Below are 16415 nucleotides of genomic sequence, written 5' to 3'. Positions count from 1 at the left end.
TAAGAATTTTATGTTTTTGAGCAGCAGCATGTCACAGCTTCCGGCAATCGCGGAAAAGTCGAATCTCCATTTAGGTTCTTTTTCAAAGTTGTAGCTCGTTAAGTTAGCTCCGTGTGGCCTCAATCAGACTAAAATTTGGCGAATTGTAGCCAGGGTAGTGTTCCTTTCGTTCCAGACTGTGTCGAGAATTTGCTGTTTTTGAGCAGCAGCATGTCACAGCTACAGGCAATCGCGGGACCCTCCTAAAAGTCGAATCTCCATTTAGGTTCTTTTTCAATTTTGAGCTCGTTAAGTTAGCTATGTGTGGCCTCAATCAGACTGAAATTTTGCGACTTGTAGCAAGGGATGTGATCCTTTCCTTCCAGACTGTGTCAAGAATTTGAGGTTTTTAGCAGCACCATGTGACAGCTTCCGGCAATCGCGGGACCCTCCTAAAAGTCGAATCTCCATTTAAGTTCTTTTCCAAAGATATAGCTCGTTAAGTTAGCTCCGTGTGGCCTCAATCAGACTGAAATTTGGCGAATTGTAGCCGGGGTTGTGATCCTTTCGTTCCAGACTGTGTCGAGAATTTGATGTTTTTGAGCAGCAGCATGTCACAGCTTCCGGCAATCGCGGGACCCTCTTAAAAGTCGAATCTCCATAAAAGTTCCGTTTCAAATTTGTAGCTCGTTAAGTTAGCTATGTGTGGCCTCAATCAGACTGAAATTTTGCGACTTGTAGCAAGGGATGTGATCCTTTCCTTCCAGACTGTGTTGAGAATTTGATATTTTTTAGCAGCACCATGTCACAGCTTCCGGCAATCGCGGGACCTTCCCAAAAGTCGAATCTCCATTTAAGTTCTTTTTCAAAGATATAGCTCGTTAAGCTAGCTCAGTGTGGCCTCAATCAGACTGAAATTTGCGAATTGTAGCCAGTTTTGTGATCCTTTCGTTCCAGACTGTGTCGGGAATTTGATGTTTTTGAGCAACAGCATGTCACAGCTTCCGGCAATCGCGGGACCCTCCTAAAAGTCGAATCTCCATTGAGGTTCTTTTTCAAAGTTGTAGCTCGTTAAGTTAGCTCCGTGCGGCCTCAATTAGACTAAAATTTCGCAACTTGTAGCCAGGGCTGTGATCATTTCGTTCCATACTATGTCGAGAATTCGATGTTTTGAGCAGCAGCGTGTCACAGCTTCCGGCAATCGCGGGACCCTCTTAAAAGTCGAATCTCCATTTAGGTTCTTTATCAAAGTTGTAGCTCATTAGGTTAGCTCAGTGTGGCCTCAATCAGACTGAAATTTTGCGACTTGTAGCAAGGGCTGTGTTCCTTTCATTCCAGACCGTGTTGAGAATTTTATGTTTTTGAGCAGCAGCATGTCACAGCTTCCGGCAATCGCGGGACCCTCCTAAAAGTCGAATCTCCATTTAAGTTCTTTTTCAAAGATATAGCTCGTTAAGTTAGCTCTGTGTGGCCTCAATCAGACTGAAATTTGCGAATTGTAGCCAGGGTTGTGATCCTTTCGTTCCAAACTGTGTCGAGAAATTGATGTTTTTGAGCAGCAGCATGTCACAGCTTCCGGCAATCGCGGGACCCTCTTAAAAGTCGAATCTCCATAAAAGTTGCTTTTCATATTTGTAGCTCGTTAAGTTAGCTATGTGTGGCCTCAATCAGACTGAAATTTGCGACTTGTAGCAAGGGATGTGATCCTTTCCTTCCAGAATGTGTTGAGAATTTGATATTTTTTAGCAGCACCATGTCACAGCTTCCGACAATCGCGGGACCCTCCTAAAAGTCGAATCTCCATTTAAGTTCTTTTTCAAATATAGAGCTCGTTAAGTTAGCTCCGTGTGGCCTCAATCATACTGAAATTTGCGAATTGTAGCCCGGGTTGTGATCCTTTCGTTCCAGACTGTGTCGAGAATTTGATGTTTTTTGAGCAGCAGCATGTCACAGCTTCCGGCAATCGCGGGACCCTCTTAAAAGTCGAATCTCCATAAAAGTTGCTTTTCAAATTTGTAGCTCGTTAAATTAGCTATGTGTGGCCTCAATCAGACTGAAATTTTGCGACTTGTAGCAAGGGATGTGATCCTTTCCTTCCAGACTGTGTTGAGAATTTGATATTTTTTAGCAGCACCATGTCACAGCTTCCGGCAATCGCGGGACCCTCCTAAAAGTCGAATCTCCATTTAAGTTCTTTTTCAAAGATATAGCTCTTTAAGTTAGCTCCGTGTGGCCTCAATCAGACTGAAATTTGCGAATTTTAGCCAGTTTTGTGATCCTTTCGTTCCAGACCGTGTCGGGAATTTGATGTTTTTGAGCAACAGCATGTCACAGCTTCCGGCAATCGCGGGACCCTCCTAAAAGTCGAATCTCCATTGAGGTTCTTTTTCAAAGTTGTAGCTCGTTAAGTTAGCTCCGTGCGGCCTCAATCAGACTAAAATTTCGCGACTTGTAGCCAGGGCTTTGATCCTTTCGTTCCATACTATGTCGAGAATTCGATGTTTTTGAGCAGCAGCGTGTCACAGCTTCCGGCAATCGCGGGACCCTCTTAAAAGTCGAATGTCCATTTAGGTTCTTTTTCAAAGTTGTAGCTCATTAAGTTAGCTCAGTGTGGCCTCAATCAGACTGAAATTTTGCGACTTGTAGCAAGGGCTGTGTTCCTTTCATTCCAGACCGTGTTGAGAATTTTATGTTTTTGAGCAGCAGCATGTCACAGCTTCCGGCAATCGCGGAAAAGTCGAATCTCCATTTAGGTTCTTTTTCAAAGTTGTAGCTCGTTAAGTTAGCTCCGTGTGGCCTCAATCAGACTAAAATTTGGCGAATTGTAGCCAGGGCAGTGTTCCTTTCGTTCCAGACTGTGTCGAGAATTTGATGTTTTTGAGCAGCAGCATGTCACAGCTTCAGGCAATCGCGGGACCCTCCTAAAAGTCGAATCTCCATTTAGGTTCTTTTTCAAAGTTGTAGCTCATTAAGTTAGCTCCGTGTGGCCTGAATCAGACTGAAATTTTTCGAATTGTAGCCAGGGCTGTGATCCTTTCGTTCCAGACTGTGTCTAGAATTTGAGGTTTTTGAGCAGGAGCATGTCACAGCTTCCGGCAATCGCGGGACCCTCCTAAAAGTCGAATCTCCATTTAGGTTCTTTTTCAAAGATATAGCTCGTTAAGTTAGCTCTGTGTGGCGTCAATCAGACTGAAATTTGGCGAATTGTAGCCAGGGTTGTGATCCTTTCGTTCCAGAATGTGTCGAGAATTTGATGTTTTGAGCAGCAGAATGTCACAGCTTCCGGCAATCGCGGGACCCTCTTAAAATTCGAATCTCCATAGAAGTTGCTTTTCATATTTGTAGCTCGTTAAGTTAGCTATGTGTGGCCTCAATCAGACTGAAATTTTGCGACTTGTAGCAAGGGATGTGATCCTTTCCTTCCAGACTGTGTTGAGAATTTGATATTTTTTAGCAGCACCATGTCACAGCTTCCGACAATCGCGGGACCCTCCTAAAAGTCGAATCTCCATTTAAGTTCTTTTTCAAATATATAGCTCGTTAAGTTAGCTCCGTGTGGCCTCAATCATACTGAAGTTTGCGAATTGTAGCCCGGGTTGTGATCCTTTCGTTCCAGACTGTGTCGAGAATTTGATGTTTTTAAGCAGCAGCATGTCACAGCTTCCGGCAATCGCGGGACCCTCTTAAAAGTCGAATCTCCATAAAAGTTGCTTTTCAAATTTGTAGCTCGTTAAATTAGCTATGTGTGGCCTCAATCAGACTGAAATTTTGCGACTTGTAGCAAGGGATGTGATCCTTTCCTTCCAGACTGTGTTGAGAATTTGATATTTTTTAGCAGCACCATGTCACAGCTTCCGGCAATCGCGGGACCCTCCTAAAAGTCGAATCTCCATTTAAGTTCTTTTTCAAAGATATAGCTCGTTAAGTTAGCTCTGTGTGGCCTCAATCAGACTGAAATTTGCGAGTTGTAGCCAGGGTTGTGATCCTTTCGTTCTAAACTGTGTCGAGAAATTGATGTTTTTGAGCAGCAGCATGTCACAGCTTCCGGCAATCGCGGGACCCTCTTAAAAGTCGAATCTCCATAAAAGTTGCTTTTCATATTTGTAGCTCGTTAAGTTAGCTATGTGTGGCCTCAATCAGACTGAAATTTTGCGACTTGTAGCAAGGGATGTGATCCTTTCCTTCCAGACTGTGTTGAGAATTTGATATTTTTTAGCAGCACCATGTCACAGCTTCCGACAAACGCGGGACCCTCCTAAAAGTCGAATCTCCATTTAAGTTCTTTTTCAAATATATAGCTCGTTAAGTTAGCTCCGTGTGGCCTCAATCATACTGAAATTTGCGAATTGTAGCCCGGGTTGTGATCCTTTCGTTCCAGACTGTGTCGAGAATTTGATGTTTTTGAGCAGCAGCATGTCACAGCTTCCGGCAATCGCGGGACCCTCTTAAAAGTCGAATCTCCATAAAAGTTGCTTTTCAAATTTGTAGCTCGTTAAATTAGCTATGTGTGGCCTCAATCAGACTGAAATTTTGCGACTTGTAGCAAGGGATGTGATCCTTTCCTTCCAGACTGTGTTGAGAATTTGATATTTTTTAGCAGCACCATGTCACAGCTTCCGGCAATCGCGGGACCCTCCTAAAAGTCGAATCTCCATTTAAGTTCTTTTTCAAAGATATAGCTCTTTAAGTTAGCTCCGTGTGGCCTCAATCAGACTGAAATTTGCGAATTGTAGCCAGTTTTGTGATCCTTTCGTTCCAGACCGTGTCGGGAATTTGATGTTTTTGAGCAACAGCATGTCACAGCTTCCGGCAATCGCGGGACCCTCCTAAAAGTCGAATCTCCATTGAGGTTCTTTTTCAAAGTTGTAGCTCGTTAAGTTAGCTCCGTGCGGCCTCAATCAGACTAAAATTTCGCGACTTGTAGCCAGGGCTTTGATCCTTTCGTTCCATACTATGTCGAGAATTCGATGTTTTAGAGCAGCAGCATGTCACAGCTTCCGGCAATCGCGGGACCCTCTTAAAAGTCGAATGTCCATTTAGGTTCTTTTTCAAAGTTGTAGCTCATTAAGTTAGCTCAGTGTGGCCTCAATCAGACTGAAATTTTGCGACTTGTAGCAAGGGCTGTGTTCCTTTCATTCCAGACCGTGTTGAGAATTTTATGTTTTTGAGCAGCAGCATGTCACAGCTTCCGGCAATCGCGGAAAAGTCGAATCTCCATTTAGGTTCTTTTTCAAAGTTGTAGCTCGTTAAGTTAGCTCCGTGTGGCCTCAATCAGACTAAAATTTGGCGAATTGTAGCCAGGGCAGTGTTCCTTTCGTTCCAGACTGTGTCGAGAAATTGATGTTTTTGAGCAGCAGCATGTCACAGCTTCCGGCAATCGCGGGACCCTCTTAAAAGTCGAATCTCCATAAAAGTTGCTTTTCATATTTGTAGCTCGTTAAGTTAGCTATGTGTGGCCTCAATCAGACTGAAATTTTGCGACTTGTAGCAAGGGATGTGATCCTTTCCTTCCAGACTGTGTTGAGAATTTGATATTTTTTAGCAGCACCATGTCACAGCTTCCGACAATCGCGGGACCCTCCTAAAAGTCGAATCTCCATTTAAGTTCTTTTTCAAATATATAGCTCGTTAAGTTAGCTCCGTGTGGCCTCAATCATACTGAAATTTGCGAATTGTAGCCCGGGTTTTGATCCTTTCGTTCCAGACTGTGTCGAGAATTTGATGTTTTTGAGCAGCAGCATGTCACAGCTTCCGGTAATCGCGGGACCCTCTTAAAAGTCGAATCTCCATAAAAGTTCCTTTTCAAATTTGAGCTCGTTAAGTTAGCTATGTGTGGCCTCAATCAGACTGAAATTTTGTGACTTGTAGCAAGGGATGTGATCCTTTCCTTCCAGACTGTGTGGAGAATTTGATATTTTTTAGCAGCACCATGTCACAGCTTCCGGCAATCGCGGGACCCTCCTTAAAGTCGAATCTCCATTTAAGTTCTTTTTCAAAGATATAGCTCGTTAAGTTAGCTCTGTGTGGCCTCAATCAGACTGAAATTTGCGAATTGTAGCCAGGGTTGTGATCCTTTCGTTCCAAACTGTGTCGAGAAATTGATGTTTTTGAGCAGCAGCATGTCACAGCTTCCGACAATCGCGGGACCCTCCTAAAAGTCGAATCTCCATTTAGGTTCTTTTTCAAAGATATAGCTCGTTAAGTTAGCAATATGTGGCCTCAATCAGACTGAAATTTGGCGAATTGTAGCCAGGATTGTGATCCTTTCGTTCCAGACTGTTTCGAGAATTTGATGTTTTGAGCAGCAGAATGTCACAACTTCCGGCAATCACGGGACCCTCTTAAAAGTCGAATCTCCATAAAAGTTCCTTTTCAAATTTGAGCTCGTTAAGTTAGCTATGTGTGGCCTCAATCAGACTGAAATTTTGCGACATGTAGCAAGTGATGTGATCCTTTCCTTCCAGACTGTGTTGAGAATTTGATATTTTTTAGCAGCTCCATGTCACAGCTTCCGGCAATCGCGGGACCCTCCTAAAAGTCGAATCTCCAGTTAAGTTCTTTTTCAGATATATAGCTCGTTAAGTTAGCTCCGTGTGGCCTCAATCAGACTGAAATTTGGCGAATTGTAGCAAGGGTTGTGATCCTTTCATTCCAGACTGTGTCGAGAATTTGATGTTTTGAGCAGCAGCATGTCACAGCTTCCGGCAATCGCGGGACCCTCTTAAAAGTCGAATCTCCATAAAAGTTGCTTTTCAAATTTGAGCTCGTTAAGTTAGCTATGTGTGGCCTCAATCAGACTGAAATTTTGTGACTTGTAGCAAGGGATGTGATACTTTCCTTCCAGACTGTGTCGAGAATTTGATATTTTTTAGCAGCACCATGTCACAGCTTCCGGCAATCGCGGGACCCTCCTAAAAGTCGAATCTCCATTAAAGTTCTTTTTCAAAGATATAGCTCGTTAAGTTAGCTCTGTGTGGCCTCAATCAGACTGAAATTTGCGAATTGTAGCCAGGGTTGTGATCCTTTCGTTCCAAACTGTGTCGAGAAATTGATGTTTTTGAGCAGCAGCATGTCACAGCTTCCGGCAATCGCGGGACCCTCTTAAAAGTCGAATCTCCATAAAAGTTCCTTTTCATATTTGTAGCTCGTTAAGTTAGCTATGTGTGGCCTCAATCAGACTGAAATTTTGCGACTTGTAGCAAGGGATGTGATCCTTTCCTTCCAGACTGTGTTGAGAATTTGATATTTTTTAGCAGCACCATGTCACAGCTTCCGACAATCGCAGGACCCTCCTAAAAGTCGAACCTCCATTTAAGTTCTTTTTCAAATATATAGCTCGTTAAGTTAGCTCCGTGTGGCCTCAATCATACTGAAATTTGCGAATTGTAGCCCGGGTTGTGATCCTTTCGTTCCAGACATTGTCGAGAATTTGATGTTTTTGAGCAGCAGCATGTCACAGCTTCCGGCAATCGCGGGACCCTCTTAAAAGTCGAATCTCCATAAAAGTTGCGTTTCAAATTTGCAGCTCGTTAAATTAGCTATGTGTGGCCTCAATCAGACTGAAATTTTGCGACTTGTAGCAAGGGATGTGATCCTTTCCTTCCAGACTGTGTTGAGAATTTGATATTTTTTAGCAGCACCATGTCACAGCTTCCGGCAATCGCGGGACCCTCCTAAAAGTCGAATCTCCATTTAAGTTCTTTTTCAAAGATATAGCTCTTTAAGTTAGCTCCGTGTGGCCTCAATCAGACTGAAATTTGCGAATTGTAGCCAGTTTTGTGATCCTTTCGTTCCAGACCGTGTCGGGAATTTGATGTTTTTGAGCAACAGCATGTCACAGCTTCCGGCAATCGCGGGACCCTCCTAAAAGTCGAATCTCCATTGAGGTTCTTTTTCAAAGTTGTAGCTCGTTAAGTTAGCTCCGTGCGGCCTCAATCAGACTGAAATTTTGCGACTTGTAGCAAGGGCTGTGTTCCTTTCATTCCAGACCGTGTTGAGAATTTTATGTTTTTGAGCAGCAGCATGTCACAGCTTCCGGCAATCGCGGAAAAGTCGAATCTCCATTTAGGTTCTTTTTCAAAGTAGTAGCTCGTTAAGTTAGCTCCGTGTGGCCGCAATCAGACTAAAATTTGGCGAATTGTAGCCAGGGCAGTGTTCCTTTCGTTCCAGACTGTGTCGAGAATTTGATGTTTTTGAGCAGCAGCATATCACAGCTTCAGGCAATCGCGGGACCCTCCTAAAAGTCGAATCTCCATTTAGGTTCTTTTTCAAAGTTGTAGCTCATTAAGTTAGCTCCGTGTGGCCTCAATCAGACTGAAATTTTTCGAATTGTAGCCAGGGCTGTGATCCTTTCGTTCCAGACTGTGTCGAGAATTTGAGGTTTTTGAGCAGCAGCATGTCACAGCTTCCGGCAATCGCGGGACCCTCCTAAAAGTCGAATCTCCATTTAGGTTCTTTTTCAAAGATATAGCTCGTTAAGTTAGCTCTGTGTGGCCTCAATCAGACTGAAATTTGGCGAATTGTAGCCAGGGTTGTGATCCTTTCGTTCCAGACTGTGTCGAGAATTTGATGTTTTGAGCAGCAGAATGTCACAGCTTCCTGCAATCGCGGGACCCTCTTAAAAGTCGAATCTCCATAAAAGTTCCTTTTCAAATTTGAGCTCGTTAAGTTAGCTATGTGTGGCCTCAATCAGACTGAAATTTTGCGACTTGTAGCAAGTGATGTGATCCTTTCCTTCCAGACTGTGTTGAGAATTTGATATTTTTTAGCAGCACCATGTCACAGCTTCCGGCAATCGCGGGACCCTCCTAAAAGTCGATTCTCCATTTAAGTTCTTTTTCAGATATATAGCTCGTTAAGTTAGCTCTGTGTGGCCTCAATCAGACTGAAATTTGCGAATTGTAGCCAGGGTTGTGATCCTTTCGTTCCAGACTGTGTCGAGAATTTGATGTTTTTGAGCAGCAGCATGTCACAGCTTCCGGCAATCGCGGGACCCTCTTAAAAGTCGAATCTCCATAAAAGTTCCTTTTCATATTTGTAGCTCGTTAAGTTAGCTATGTGTGGCCTCAATCAGACTGAAATTTTGCGACTTGTAGCAAGGGATGTGATCCTTTCCTTCCAGACTGTGTTGAGAATTTGATATTTTTTAGCAGCACCATGTCACAGCTTCCGACAATCGCGGGACCCTCCTAAAAGTCGAATCTCCATTTAAGTTCTATTTCAAATATATAGCTCGTTAAGTTAGCTCCGTGTGGCCTCAATCATACTGAAATTTGCGAATTGTAGCCCGGGTTGTGATCCTTTCGTTCCAGACTGTGTCGAGAATTTGATGTTTTTGAGCAGCAGCATGTCACAGCTTCCGGCAATCGCGGGACCCTCTTAAAAGTCGAATCTCCATAAAAGTTTCTTTTCAAATTTGTAGCTCGTTAAATTAGCTATGTGTGGCCTCAATCAGACTGAAATTTTGCGACTTGTAGCAAGGGATGTGATCCTTTCCTTCCAGACTGTGTTGAGAATTTGATATTTTTTAGCAGCACCATGTCACAGCTTCCGGCAATCGCGGGACCCTCCTAAAAGTTGAATCTCCATTTAAGTTCTTTTTCAAAGATATAGCTCTTTAAGTTAGCTCCGTGTGGCCTCAATCAGACTGAAATTTGCGAATTGTAGCCAGTTTTGTGATCCTTTCGTTCCAGACCGTGTCGGGAATTTGATGTTTTTGAGCAACAGCATGTCACAGCTTCCGGCAATCGCGGGACCCTCCTAAAAGTCGAAACTCCATTTAAGTTCTTTTTCAAAGATATAGCTCGTTAAGTTAGCTCTGTGTGGCCTCAATCAGACTGAAATTTGCGAATTGTAGCCAGGGTTGTGATCCTTTCGTTCCAAACTGTGTCGAGAAATTGATGTTTTTGAGCAGCAGCATGTCACAGCTTCCGGAAATCGCGGGACCCTCTTAAAAGTCGAATCTCCATAAAAGTTCCTTTTCATATTTGTAGCTCGTTAAGTTAGCAATGTGTGGCCTCAATCAGACTGAAATTTTGCGACTTGTAGCAAGGGATGTGATCCTTTCCTTCCAGACTGTGTTGAGAATTTGATATTTTTTAGCAGCACCATGTCACAGCTTCCGACAATCGCGGGACCCTCCTAAAAGTCGAATCTCCATTTAAGTTCTTTTTCAAATATATAGCTCGTTAAGTTAGCTCCGAGTGGCCTCAATCATACTGAAATTTGCGAATTGTAGCCCGGGTTTTGATCCTTTCGTTCCAGACTGTGTCGAGAACTTGATGTTTTTGAGCAGCAGCATGTCACAGCTTCCGGCAATCGCGGGACCCTCTTAAAAGTCGAATCTCCATAAAAGTTGTTTTTCAAATTTGTAGCTCGTTAAATTAGCTATGTGTGGCCTCAATCAGACTGAAATTTTGCGACTTGTAGCAAGGGATGTGATCCTTTCCTTCCAGACTGTGTTGAGAATTTGATATTTTTTAGCAGCACCATGTCACAGCTTCCGGCAATCGCGGGACCCTCCTAAAAGTCGAATCTCCATTTAAGTTCTTTTTCAAAGATATAGCTCTTTAAGTTAGCTCCGTGTGGCCTCAATCAGACTGAAATTTGCGAATTGTAGCCAGTTTTGTGATCCTTTCGTTCCAGACCGTGTCGGGAATTTGATGTTTTTGAGCAACAGCATGTCACAGCTTCCGGCAATCGCGGGACCCTCCTAAAAGTCGAATCTCCATTGAGGTTCTTTTTCAAAGTTGTAGCTCGTTAAGTTAGCTCCGTGCGGCCTCAATCAGACTAAAATATCGCGACTTGTAGCCAGGGCTTTGATCCTTTCGTTCCATACTATGTCGAGAATTCGATGTTTTTGAGCAGCAGCGTGTCACAGCTTCCGGCAATCGCAGGACCATCTTAAAAGTCGAATGTCCATTTAGGTTCTTTTTCAAAGTTGTAGCTCTTTAAGTTAGCTCAGTGTGGCCTCAATCAGACTGAAATTTTGCGACTTGTAGCAAGGGCTGTGTTCCTTTCATTCCAGACCGTGTTGAGAATTTTATGTTTTTGAGCAGCAGCATGTCACAGCTTCCGGCAATCGCGGAAAAGTCGAATCTCCATTTAGGTTCTTTTTCAAAGTTGTAGCTCGTTAAGTTAGCTCCGTGTGGCCTCAATCATACTAAAATTTGGCGAATTGTAGCCAGGGCAGTGTTCCTTTCGTTCCAGACTGTGTCGAGAATTTGATGTTTTTGAGCAGCAGCATGTCACAGCTTCAGGCAATCGCGGGACCCTCCTAAAAGTCGAATCTCCATTTAGGTTCTTTTTCAAAGTTGTAGCTCATTAAGTTAGCTCCGTGTAGCCTGAATCAGACTGAAATTTTTCGAATTGTAGCCAGGGCTGTGATCCTTTCGTTCCAGACTGTGTCGAGAATTTGAGGTTTTTGAGCAGCAGCATGTCACAGCTTCCGGCAATCGCGGGACCCTCCTAAAAGTCGAATCTCCATTTAGGTTCTTTTTCAAAGATATAGCTCGTTAAGTTAGCTCAGTGTGGCCTCAATCAGACTGAAATTTGGCGAATTGTAGCCAGGGTTGTGATCCTTTCGTTCCAGACTGTGTCGAGAATTTGATGTTTTTGAGCAGCAGCATGTCACAGCTTCCGGCAATCGCGGGACCCTCTTAAAAGTCGAATCTCCATAAAAGTTCCTTTTCAAATTTGAGCTCGTTAAGTTAGCTATGTGTGGCCTCAATCAGACTGAAATTTTGCGACTTGTAGCAAGTGATGTGATCCTTTCCTTCCAGACTGTGTTGAGAATTTGATATTTTTTAGCAGCACCATGTCACAGCTTCCGGCAATCGCGGGACCCTCCTAAAAGTCGAATCTCCATTTAAGTTCTTTTTCAGATATATAGCTCGTTAAGTTAGCTCTGTGTGGCCTCAATCAGACTGAAATTTGCGAATTGTAGCCAGGGTTGTGATCCTTTCGTTCCAGACTGTGTCGAGAATTTGATGTTTTTGAGCAGCAGCATGTCACAGCTTCCGGCAATCGCGGGACCCTCTTAAAAGTCGAATCTCCATAAAAGTTCCTTTTCATATTTGTAGCTCGTTAAGTTAGCTATGTGTGGCCTCAATCAGACTGAAATTTTGCGACTTGTAGCAAGGGATGTGATCCTTTCCTTCCAGACTGTGTTGAGAATTTGATATTTTTTAGCAGCACCATGTCACAGCTTCCGACAATCGCGGGACCCTCCTAAAAGTCGAATCTCCATTTAAGTTCTTTTTCAAATATATAGCTCGTTAAGTTAGCTCCGTGTGGCCTCAATCATACTGAAATTTGCGAATTGTAGCCCGGGTTTTGATCCTTTCGTTCCAGACTGTGTCGAGAATTTGATGTTTTTGAGCAGCAGCATGTCACAGCTTCCGGCAATCGCGGGACCCCCTTAAAAGTCGAATCTCCATAAAAGTTGCTTTTCAAATTTGTAGCTCGTTAAATTAGCTATGTGTGGCCTCAATCAGACTGAAATTTTGCGACTTGTAGCAAGGGATGTGATCCTTTCCTTCCAGACTGTGTTGAGAATTTGATATTTTTTAGCAGCACCATGTCACAGCTTCCGGCAATCGCGGGACCCTCCTAAAAGTCGAATCTCCATTTAAGTTCTTTTTCAAAGATATAGCTCTTTAAGTTAGCTCCGTGTGGCCTCAATCAGACAGAAATTTGCGAATTGTAGCCAGTTTTGTGATCCTTTCGTTCCAGACCGTGTCGGGAATTTGATGTTTTTGAGCAACAGCATGTCACAGCTTCCGGCAATCGCGGGACCCTCCTAAAAGTCGAATCTCCATTGAGGTTCTTTTTCAAAGTTGTAGCTCGTTAAGTTAGCTCCGTGCGGCCTCAATCAGACTAAAATATCACGACTTGTAGCCAGGGCTTTGATCCTTTCGTTCCATACTATGTCGAGAATTCGATGTTTTTGAGCAGCAGCGTGTCACAGCTTCCGGCAATCGCGGGACCCTCTTAAAAGTCGAATGTCCATTTAGGTTCTTTTTCAAAGTTGTAGCTCTTTAAGTTAGCTCAGTGTGGCTCAATCAGACTGAAATTTTGCGACTTGTAGCAAGGGCTGTGTTCCTTTCATTCCAGACCGTGTTGAGAATTTTATGTTTTTGAGCAGCAGCATGTCACAGCTTCCGGCAATCGCGGAAAAGTCGAATCTCCATTGAGGTTCTTTTTCAAAGTTGTAGCTCGTTAAGTTAGCTTCGTGCGGCCTCAATCAGACTAAAATTTCGCGACTTGTAGCCAGGGCTTTGATCCTTTCGTTCCATACTATGTCGAGAATTCGATGTTTTTGAGCAGCAGCGTGTCACAGCTTCCGGCAATCGCGAGACCCTCTTAAAAGTCAAATGTCCATTTAGGTTCTTTTTCAAAGTTGTAGCTCATTAAGTTAGCTCAGTGTGGCCTCAATCAGACTGAAATTTTGCGACTTGTAGCAAGGGCTGTGTTCCTCTCATTCCAGACCGTGTTGAGAATTTTATGTTTTTGAGCAGCAGCATGTCACAGCTTCCGGCAATCGCGGAAAAGTCGAATCTACATTTAGGTTCTTTTTCAAAGTTGTAGCTCATTAAGTTAGCTCAGTGTGGCCTCAATCAGACTGAAATTTTGCGACTTGTAGCAAGGGCTGTGTTCCTTTCATTCCAGACCGTGTTGAGAATTTTATGTTTTTGAGCAGCAGCATGTCACAGCTTCCGGCAATCGCGGAAAAGTCGAATCTCCATTTAGGTTCTTTTTCAAAGTTGTAGCTCGTTAAGTTAGCTCCGTGTGGCCTCAATCAGACTAAAATTTGGCGAATTGTAGCCAGGGCAGTGTTCCTTTCGTTCCAGACTGTGTCGAGAATTTGATGTTTTTGAGCAGCAGCATGTCACAGCTTCAGGCAATCGCGGGACCCTCCTAAAAGTCGAATCTCCATTTAGGTTCTTTTTCAAAGTTGTAGCTCATTAAGTTAGCTCCGTGTGGCCTCAATCAGACTGAAATTTTTCGAATTGTAGCCAGGGCTGTGATCCTTTCGTTCCAGACTGTGTCGAGAACTTGAGGTTTTTGAGCAGCAGCATGTCACAGCTTCCGGCAATCGCGGGACCCTCCTAAAAGTCGAATCTCCATTTAGGTTCTTTTTCAAAGATATAGCTCGTTAAGTTAGCTCTGTGTGGCCTCAATCAGACTGAAATTTGGCGAATTGTAGCCAGGGTTGTGATCCTTTCGTTCCAGAATGTGTCGAGAATTTGATGTTTTGAGCAGCAGAATGTCACAGCTTCCGGCAATCGCGGGACCCTCTTAAAAGTCGAATCTCCATAAAAGTTGCTTTTCAAATTTGTAGCTCGTTAAATTAGCTATGTGTGGCCTCAATCAGACTGAAATTTTGCGACTTGTAGCAAGGGATGTGATCCTTTCCTTCCAGACTGTGTTGAGAATTTGATATTTTTTAGCAGCACCATGTCACAGCTTCCGGCAATCGCGGGACCCTCCTAAAAGTCGAATCTCCATTTAAGTTCTTTTTCAAAGATATAGCTCTTTAAGTTAGCTCCGTGTGGCCTCAATCAGACTGAAATTTGCGAATTGTAGCCAGTTTTGTGATCCTTTCGTTCCAGGCTGTGTCGGGAATTTGATGTTTTTGAGCAACAGCATGTCACAGCTTCCGGCAATCGCGGGACCCTCCTAAAAGTCGAATCTCCGTTGAGGTTCTTTTTCAAAGTTGTAGCTCGTTAATTTAGCTCCGTGCGGCCTCAATCAGACTAAAATTTCGCGGCTTGTAGCTAGGGCTTTGATCCTTTCGATCCATACTATGTCGAGAATTCGATGTTTTTGAGCAGCAGCGTGTCACAGCTTCCGGCAATCGCGGGACCCTCTTAAAAGTCGAATGTCCATTTAGGTTCTTTTTCAAAGTTGTAGCTCATTAAGTTAGCTCAGTGTGGCCTCAATCAGACTGAAATTTTGCGACTTGTAGCAAGGGCTGTGTTCCTTTCATTCCAGACCGTGTTGAGAATTTTATGTTTTTGAGCAGCAGCATGTCACAGCTTCCGGCAATCGCGGAAAAGTCGAATCTCCATTTAGGTTCTTTTTCAAAGTTGTAGCTCGTTAAGTTAGCTCCGTGTGGCCTCAATCAGACTAAAATTTGGCGAATTGTAGCCAGGGCAGTGTTCCTTTCGTTCCAGACTGTGTCGAGAATTTGATGTTTTTGAGCAGCAGCATGTCACAGCTTCAGGCAATCGCGAGACCCTCCTAAAAGTCGAATCTCCATTTAGGTTCTTTTTCAAAGTTGTAGCTCATTAAGTGAGCTCCGTGTGGCCTCAATCAGACTGAAATTTTTCGAATTGTAGCCAGGGCTGTGATCCTTTCGTTCCAGACTGTGTCGAGAATTTGAGGTTTTTGAGCAGCAGCATGTCACAGCTTCCGGCAATCGCGGGACCCTCCTAAAAGTCGAATCTCCATTTAGGTTCTTTTTCAAAGATATAGCTCGTTAAGTTAGCTCTGTGTGGCCTCAATCAGACTGAAATTTGGCGAATTGTAGCCAGGGTTGTGATCCTTTCGTTCCAGACTGTGTCGAGAATTTGATGTTTTGAGCAGCAGAATGTCACAGCTTCCTGCAATCGCGGGACCCTCTTAAAAGTCGAATCTCCATAAAAGTTCCTTTTCAAATTTGAGTTCGTTAAGTTAGCTATGTGTGGCCTCAATCAGACTGAAATTTTGCGACTTGTAGCAAGTGATGTGATCCTTTCCTTCCAGACTATGTTGAGAATTTGATATTTTTTAGCAGTACCATGTCACAGCTTCCGGCAACCGCGGGACCCTCCTAAAAGTCGAATCTCCATTTAAGTTCTTTTTCAGATATATAGCTCGTTAAGTTAGCTCTGTGTGGCCTCAATCAGACTGAAATTTGCGAATTGTAGCCAGGGTTGTGATCCTTTCGTTCCAGACTGTGTCGAGAATTTGATGTTTTTGAGCAGCAGCATGTCACAGCTTCCGGCAATCGCGGGACCCTCTTAAAAGTCGAATCTCCATAAAAGTTCCGTTTCAAATTTGTAGCTCGTTAAGTTAGCTATGTGTGGCCACAATCAGACTGAAATTTTGCGACTTGTAGCAAGGGATGTGATCCTTTCCTTCTGGACTGTGTTGAGAATTTGATATTTTTTAGCAGCACCATGTCACAGCTTCCGACAATCGCGGGACCCTCCTAAAAGTCGAATCTCCATTTAAGTTCTTTTTCAAATATATAGCTCGTTAAGTTAGCTCCGTGTGGCCTCAATCAGACTGAATTTTGCGAATTGTAGCCAGGGCAGTGTTCCTTTCGTTCCAGACTGTGTCGAGAATTTGATGTTTTTGAGCAGCAGCATGTCGCAGCTTCAGCCAATCGCGGGACCCTCCCAAAAGTCAAATCTCCATTTAGGTTCTTTTTCAAAGTTGTAGCTCATTAA

Source organism: Lotus japonicus, chromosome 4 (genome assembly GCF_012489685.1).
Source record: "Lotus japonicus ecotype B-129 chromosome 4, LjGifu_v1.2".
In the NCBI taxonomy this organism is placed as follows: Eukaryota; Viridiplantae; Streptophyta; class Magnoliopsida; order Fabales; family Fabaceae; genus Lotus; species Lotus japonicus.
The sequence above is the reverse complement of the archived record's forward strand: the minus strand, read 5'-3'. Positions refer to the sequence as shown.